The sequence below is a fragment of the Trachymyrmex septentrionalis genome, unplaced genomic scaffold, assembly GCF_001594115.1.
Source record: "Trachymyrmex septentrionalis isolate Tsep2-gDNA-1 unplaced genomic scaffold, Tsep1.0 scaffold33, whole genome shotgun sequence".
Classification (NCBI taxonomy): Eukaryota; Metazoa; Arthropoda; class Insecta; order Hymenoptera; family Formicidae; genus Trachymyrmex; species Trachymyrmex septentrionalis.
In genome coordinates this window covers 259,308-267,152 of record NW_017305494.1, presented here as the reverse complement: position 1 = coordinate 267,152, position 7,845 = coordinate 259,308, and positions in this window count along the sequence as shown.

Below are 7,845 nucleotides of genomic sequence, written 5' to 3'. Positions count from 1 at the left end.
AGCGGAAGGCCGAAAGTGTACAAAGACGCGGAATTGGAAGCATTATTGGATGAAGATTCGTGCCAAACGCAAGAAGCACTTGCACTTACATTAGGAGTGACTCAACCAGCAATTTCACATCGCTTAAAATCGTTGGGAATGATTCAAAAGCAAGGAAATTGGGTTCCATATGAACTGAAGCCGAGAAACGTTGCACGCCGATTTTTCACATGTGAAATGCTGCTTGCCAGGCATAAACGAAAGGGTTTTTTGCACCGTGTAGTCACTGGTGATGAAAAATGGATCTACTACGATAACCCAAAGAAGAAGAAATCATGGGGACCACCTGGCCATGCTTCAACATTGACAGCCAAGCCGAACATTCATGGGAAAAAGCTCATGTTGTGTATTTGGTGGGATCAGCTAGGTGTCGTTTATTATGAGTTGCTCAAACCGAACGAAACCATTACTGGGGCTCTCTACCGAATACAATTGATGAGATTGAGTCGAGCACTCAAGGAAAAACGCGTCCACTACTACTCCAGACACGACAAAGTTATTCTTCTGCATGATAATGCTCGTCCACATGTTGCGGTGCCGGTCAAAACCTACTTGGAAACACTCAATTGGGAAGTTTTACCCCACCCGCCGTATTCACCAGACATTGCTCCTTCTGATTACTACCTGTTTCGATCGATGGCGCATGGCCTGTCTGAGCAACACTTCACATCATATGAAGATACCAAAAATTGGGTCTATTCGTGGATAGCTTCAAAAGATGAAGCGTTTTTCCGACGCGGTATCCGTATGCTGCCAGAAAGATGGGAAAAAGTAGTGGCTAGCGATAGACAATATTTCGAATAAAACATTAGGTACCGTTCTTTCATAATAAATGCCCAATTTTTGATAAAAAACGGCGGAAACTTATTTATACTCCTAATACAATTAAGTAACTAATAATCTAGATTGTTTTAGAAATTTAGCAACAAACACACTTAAACAGGCCAGTTGCTGCCTGAAGAATAAAAAAAAAAGAAGAGGGGAAAAAAAAAGAAAAAAAAATCGCCAATACCTTTCGTGTACTTGTAGTTCTGGTATTACTTATATCTCGACAATGCTGTAGTGTTCACTACAAAATAATAAGTAAGATACAGTAACGTACCGATATATGATGAGCTGCGAGTTCATTATCTTCACTCGACGAAGCCTAAAGAGACTTCGCACGCGATCTAGCAGACTGCTTTTCGTGTGATAAATATCAGGCCTGCAGTTAAAGCCAGAGGTAGGTCAGAGTTGCGGCCTGCCATATGGTGCACTCACGACGGGTATAAGTGGCGAGGGAAAAAGGAAGGCAAATTTTGAAGAACACCTTTTCTCCTCTTTCTTCAATCAAGCAGAAATGTACATTTAAGAAAAGAAAGAAAAGTAACGCAAATGGTTTTAAATGTATATTCTTTAAGTGCAAATTGTCGAAAGAAAAAAGTCCACATTTCTGGCTTGCATACGTCAGCTTGTTACGTCAGCATACCTCAACATTTGTCTAAGATGGAGGTATTATGTCCAGTGGACTCCCATGATTCTTTTCTTTTATGGAGATCTGGAATTCATTGAAATAAAAAGACAGCTGCGAATAACACACGAGCATTATAACCTAGAGAAAACTAAAAATTTTTTCTTTTCCCACACTAAAAACTAAAACGAAGAATCCAGTATCTCCTCGTAAATGTCGCTCCGAGATAAACTAAAAATCGGTGCACGAGCGGCGGAACCAAAAGGACATCGAGTCTGTGCCCCTAGGACACTGCGGCTAAAATAATAATAAATATGTCATTGAAATCTTCAAAACTCCTTCCTTATTTCTTTCATGCTTCTTTGTTTTTATATAGTAATTTATTAACGCAGATAAGGTGTAAATATATATATATATATACAGATAAGACAGGCGCCAAAATACTTTTTAACAAGTCACGGACGATTCTCACAAGTCCAATCACAAAATCTAAGAAGCGATGTTCAAAGGTAGATTCTGGGTGGTCTCGTGGCGACGATGCACGTGCACTTTTTCGACGTACTGCACGTGCGTTTTCCTATAAATATTAAGATTGTAAAATTAAGGATGACATTTCCATACGCTACAGATTTCGGTCAATGTCCTCTTTCACCCTTGACCAATTAGAAAGCAAGAAATAGTCCCATCACCTAATTAACGACCTATCCACCAATCAGTGCGCTGTTAATCGAGGGACATTACTATAAAAACCCTGGTTCCGCGGGATTCAGCGCCTTTTTTCCTAATTTCTCTCTGGGGACAAACGTAGCGGTCCGAAGTTCTTAATTTCTTAACTGGCCAACACATTAGAACTCAAAGTTTAGAAACAGTACGGGAGAAATTCCATCGATCTCGGATAGTTGGCTAGCAAGACTTAAAGACTTAGAGTCAGTGCTAGCGAAATATCACTAACCTCGCACATCCTGGCTGGAGGACCCCCACCGATGAGCATCTCAGTAATAAGTCGGTATACCTCTACTCTCTCAGACCCTCCTCACTTTTTTTCGGTAATTCATTTCAATATTTCATTTTGTCTTTTTTTATTATTCATTTATTCTTATTTTATTTTTATTCTTTTCTTTCTTTCTTTCTCTCTTTTTGACCTCCCATACAAAGAAAATAAAAACATTGCAGTCCGTTCACGTTATAATTTCAATCTGCCGCCGTCACCACGATAATTGCTCGCCCCCTGTCGCTCGTGTCCTTCCCGTTAATACCATCATTGAAGGAAAATCAGGCCGAATCCTCTTAGATCTCATTCACCAAAACCTCATTCTCTTTTTATTCCCTCGCTATCCTTTCCGTAATTTCTCCCTTCTGCCATACACGATATTTTCACACATTTACACAACATAAATTCTTACGCTAACATATTTCAGAATATAAAACCAAAGAATTATATACTTAAAAAAAATGTATTACTAAATATTGCTTTTATTATAGTATTATTAAATTAAACCCTCGTTTGTTAATTTAATAAAATCTCTCCTTGTATTTATTAGCTCTCTCGTAGTTGCACTTTATTCTCTCCCCGGTCACTTGGGTTAAATTCCATGACCGGAAGCCAGAGCATACGGACGTACTGGCACATCTGGCGTTAAAGTGCGCCCTCCCGGCACACTGACCTAGTTTGGGTCCTTTAAATTAAAAATGCGTCCGAAACAACTAAAAATTTCATAGTTATAATTACTTTGCGAAACATTTGGTTAAGCTATTTATTTATATCTCGTCGAACTATTCCAAATTAAAAAAATCAAGTTTCGTCAATTTATTGCTGAGAAAATGTAAATTAAACGAATTTTAACGCACGAAATCAAATACACTTTTCATAGCGTAAATTAAATAAAGAAACATAGCTAATGTGACTTAAATTTGTTAAGCATGAGTTCTATATTCAAATGTGATTTTTTAATAATAAACCAAAAAAATTAAAATTAAAAAAAATGTTCTAAATTAAAAATATTATGGTTACAATTCGAGATTTTTTTAACAGTAAATTCAATTCTTCCTTGGTAAATTAGTGCCAGACGGAACTCTTAATCTTAAAAACTAGAGCTACAGTGATTTTTTGGAAAAAAAATTGTTATCTCGACTCCTAATAATCGGAGGGTAATTTTTTTTTAAATTGTAGAAAAATACAAATTTTAAATGCTTTACACGGTTTTAATATGATGCATGTTAATGAAATTATTTCCATTTTTTTATACGGAAAGATACCCATTTTTTAAAATAGTTTTATAATAGTTTAACTGGAAAAAATTGTTTTGTTACTAAATGTACGTAATAACGCAATGCATATAATTTCGGTTTTACTTTATGTAAGTTTTATATTATTATTGTATAATATAATAATTTTGATAATCATTGGGTTATTCATTACATAGCTAATTTGGCATTTGGATAAAGAAGAACGAACTAATTGTTGAGAATCATCAACTTGAAATTTGCGTTATGTAATTTCGATTTATATTTTATATTGATAAGAATCCGAATTGAAAGGTTGAAACGTATATTTTATTTGTTTTAATACATTCACACGAAAAATAAAGAATTTTTGTGCATCCGAATTTTTGTGATAGTGCAACTCTTGAAGAAAAACATCCCTGTAAATTGTTGTGCGACTGATCAAAGATAAAGAAATTAAGTTTTCCGCAGACAGATTTTTTAGTGAATAAATATTATAGCTTTTTGCAAAATCTAATTAACATTTCAGGCTTGTTCAGGGCTAGATTTGTTCGTCATTACGAGGGCTACATTTTACGAGAATTTCGAAGCTTTGCGTTTAAATATCAATGAATAGAAAGCGAGTGAAAAAAACAGCTTTTTCGGTGTTTTTTATTTTTTTTTCTACTGAACTAATAAATCGATTTTAATGTTCCATGTCTCATTTTGTAGGTATTTCGAATCCTACATTTTTTTATACCGAATTTTTTTCCATACAATCAATATCTTTCGTTTTATAAACAAAAAACGTGCTTTTTGCAACTATTCGATTTTTTCGCATATTTTCTTCACAAGATTCGAGTCTCAAATATACGCATTTCTTTTCTGATAGCCTTTCGAGACTTTCGTGATAAGAAATGCTGGTTTATAATTTTTTTCCAGTAAAATTCTACTTCTACTGAACTATTCTTGCTACTCGAGTTTATGAAGGAGAGGTATACTATACGCTCATGAAAAATCGTAAACAATTAAATATACAAATATATATTATATAATGAGGCGAAAGAATCTATCAATAAAAAATGTGAAAAAAGCCCATCAGAGCCTACATCAGCTATTCGGATGCACAAAAATTCTTTATTTTTCGTGTGAATGTATTAAAACAAATAAAATATACGTTTCAACCCTTCAATTCGGATTCTTATCAATATAAAATATAAATCGAAATTACATAACGCAAATTCCAAGTTGATGATTCTCGACAATTAGTTCGTTCTTCTTTATCCAAATGCCAAATTAGCTATGTAATGAATAACCCAATGATTATCAAAATTATTATATTATACAATAATAATATAAAACTTACATAAAGTAAAACCGAAATTATATGCATTGCGTCATTACGTAGAATCACATCGCTCATCAAATTGTCAGATTTACTGTGTAGTCATTCAAAAGAAACACAAAACGAAAATTACAGAATTATTTAAATCATTTGTCTGAATTTTTTATTATATCCACTCACATATAAGCATTTTCTCACGTAGAGGACAAATTCTCATTGTATCTCTGACTGTCGACCACGGGTCTTTGATGTAAGTTCTGATGGGCTTTTTTACATTTTTCACAATTAAATATCTTATAAACTGTTGCTGTTGTTTTAACATTTATACTATTCTAGATTAAGGGGAATACACTAGTACTACAATTTATTAAAACTTACTATATATGTTACTTAGAATGCCCTCCCCCCCTCGCCTCTTATGCCTAAAACCGCCGAGCGGCCGAAATTACCGAGAAAGCATTTTCGGTCGCTTGAAACAAGCGACTAGTGTGAGAAGGAGCTCGCTATCTCGTTCACTCTCGGCGCGCTGCAGGCGGATATAGACTCGTGTTTAAGTGTGTGGCTATCGATTTCGCCAAACCGCCGTCTGATTCTGTGTCACCACTGTTAACGCAAAGTTCTTGGCTGAGTAGTCAGGAGTCTTAAATGCTAATAATATTATATATACATCTTGACATCTTTATATTGTATTACAATTATAAAATGATAGGGGTGGCAACATTTTTTAAAAATTATATAATATATAAACGTACCTTTTTAAAAAAAGATAAAAAAGACGCTAAGAGCGTGTACTCATTTAATAAAACTATTTTACGGTAAAGCTTAAATATGATAAAACCTGATGATACGTATTGAAAAAAACTAGTGTACTAAATTAAAAAGTAAAAACTCGAAGTGATACCATCTTTATTTATTTAATTCTAATGATATATATTTGTTGGGGAAGGACGTGTGTCCTTTTTAGTTTTATGTGCAACGCAGTTTTCTCGTTAGAAGGAATCTGTGTCCCGTGTCTTGTGGTTACGCCCGTTATGTCTCGGCAGTGCGTGAATGAATGAATGAATAAAGCCGTTTATGGACTATACTTTAATTCCTTGTATATATAAATTACAAGACAATTTACCTAATAAATGATACTAAGAGCAACGGCGGACACTCGCTGCTGAGCGACGTGAACGATCAACAACGACTAACTACACTTATAGCTGCGCGAATAGGTAAAGTCAGATTCTAGATTTAAGTCTAGATCTATAAAGTACCAAAAACTCGCATCTATTTTGACGCATAATGACAATTTCAAATTAATGGATGTGTATATACGTACTTTATTTGAGAAAATAAACCCGTCGAGTATGTAAATTAGTGTTTTTGAATTGTAATTAGTTTATTTATGACCAAAAGAATATGTACGAATGTTTAATTTATGTGTTTTTTAATTTAATACGGATTTATTTGCTGTAGAAGTTTAATGCATAAAAGTACACTAAGGGTAGATGTAAGTTCAGGTACACATCACATATATGATTATCATAACCCAATGTGTACTTCAAATTGTGTACTATGTGTATTCATAGTTGTACCGATATTCATAGTCAATTCTTATTTCAAGACCGTTTTAAATAATATCTTAAGACGCTAATGCAGCCCTCTGATTGGTTCGTGATTTTTTAAGACCGTACTTAAGACGGTCTTAAATATAAGATCTGATTATGAATATTGGCCCTAATGATTTTAACGAAGGGGCACGGACTTAGAAATAGAGGAACGGAGCACAAAGTCCTACTTTAGGCGAAGGAGGGTGGTACTTCAGGCATATAAGGGGAATCGTTTTCCGCTATCTTAGTTTCGAATAACTTACACATAAATATATGTCTGTGACATTATCCTTGTGTTGTGTTGGTTAGACGCTCTGCTTCCCCCCCCCTCTCTCCCTCTCTCTTTCTCTCCCTCCCTCTCCTTTTCCCTCTCCCTCTCCCTCTCTCTTTCCTTCTCCCTCTCCCTCTCCCTCTCCCTCATCCTCTCTCTAGATATTACAGTGGAACAGGACATCAGGGAAAGACCATTAATGTATGCCTCAGATTTGTTTATAGGGTGAGATGGGTCAACCACATCACATCTTATTATAGATGTGCACGCTGGTTGAAGGCAGTATTTTGTGTATTGTCTCCTGTACTGCATCTTGAGAACTGGGCAACCTCGGCCTCTTCTCTCGAATAAAGCGTTAGATGATTTGCTGGTTCTTCCACAGTGTCGTACTGAATTTTATAAAAGATCTTTTTATTCTACTGCGGCCAATTTGTGGAACAGCCTTCCGCAAGATATTCTCTCTTTGTGCTCCATTAATATTTTTAGGCTGAGGCTCGATGCGCATTTGCTCTCGAAGTCATAGCATTTGTATATTAGTTTTTTTAATTGAGTAATAACAATAAGTATATTTCTGAGATGTCTCATCTTTAAACGTGTATATCAGCGTTGTAATATGTATCATTGGGATCTCTTAATTTTTTCGTATGTGTGATTTTCACTTACGTAAATTTTTATTTTTTTAGAAATATGTATTATAATTATTTTTTTTTCTTTTAGTACTTGTTTTGTATATGCTTTTTTTAAAATTATGATTTTTTCAATGCACACTTAATTCATTCTATGTATTATACTACGGTTTCTGCGCTTGAGGGGACTTGTCCCAGAGCGAATAAATGCTGCTCTCTCCCTCCCTCCCTTCCTCCTCCCTTTCCCTCCCCTCTCTTCCTCTCCCTCTTCCTCTTCTCCCCCCTCTCCCTCCCCCGTCTCTCTCCCCCGTTTCTCT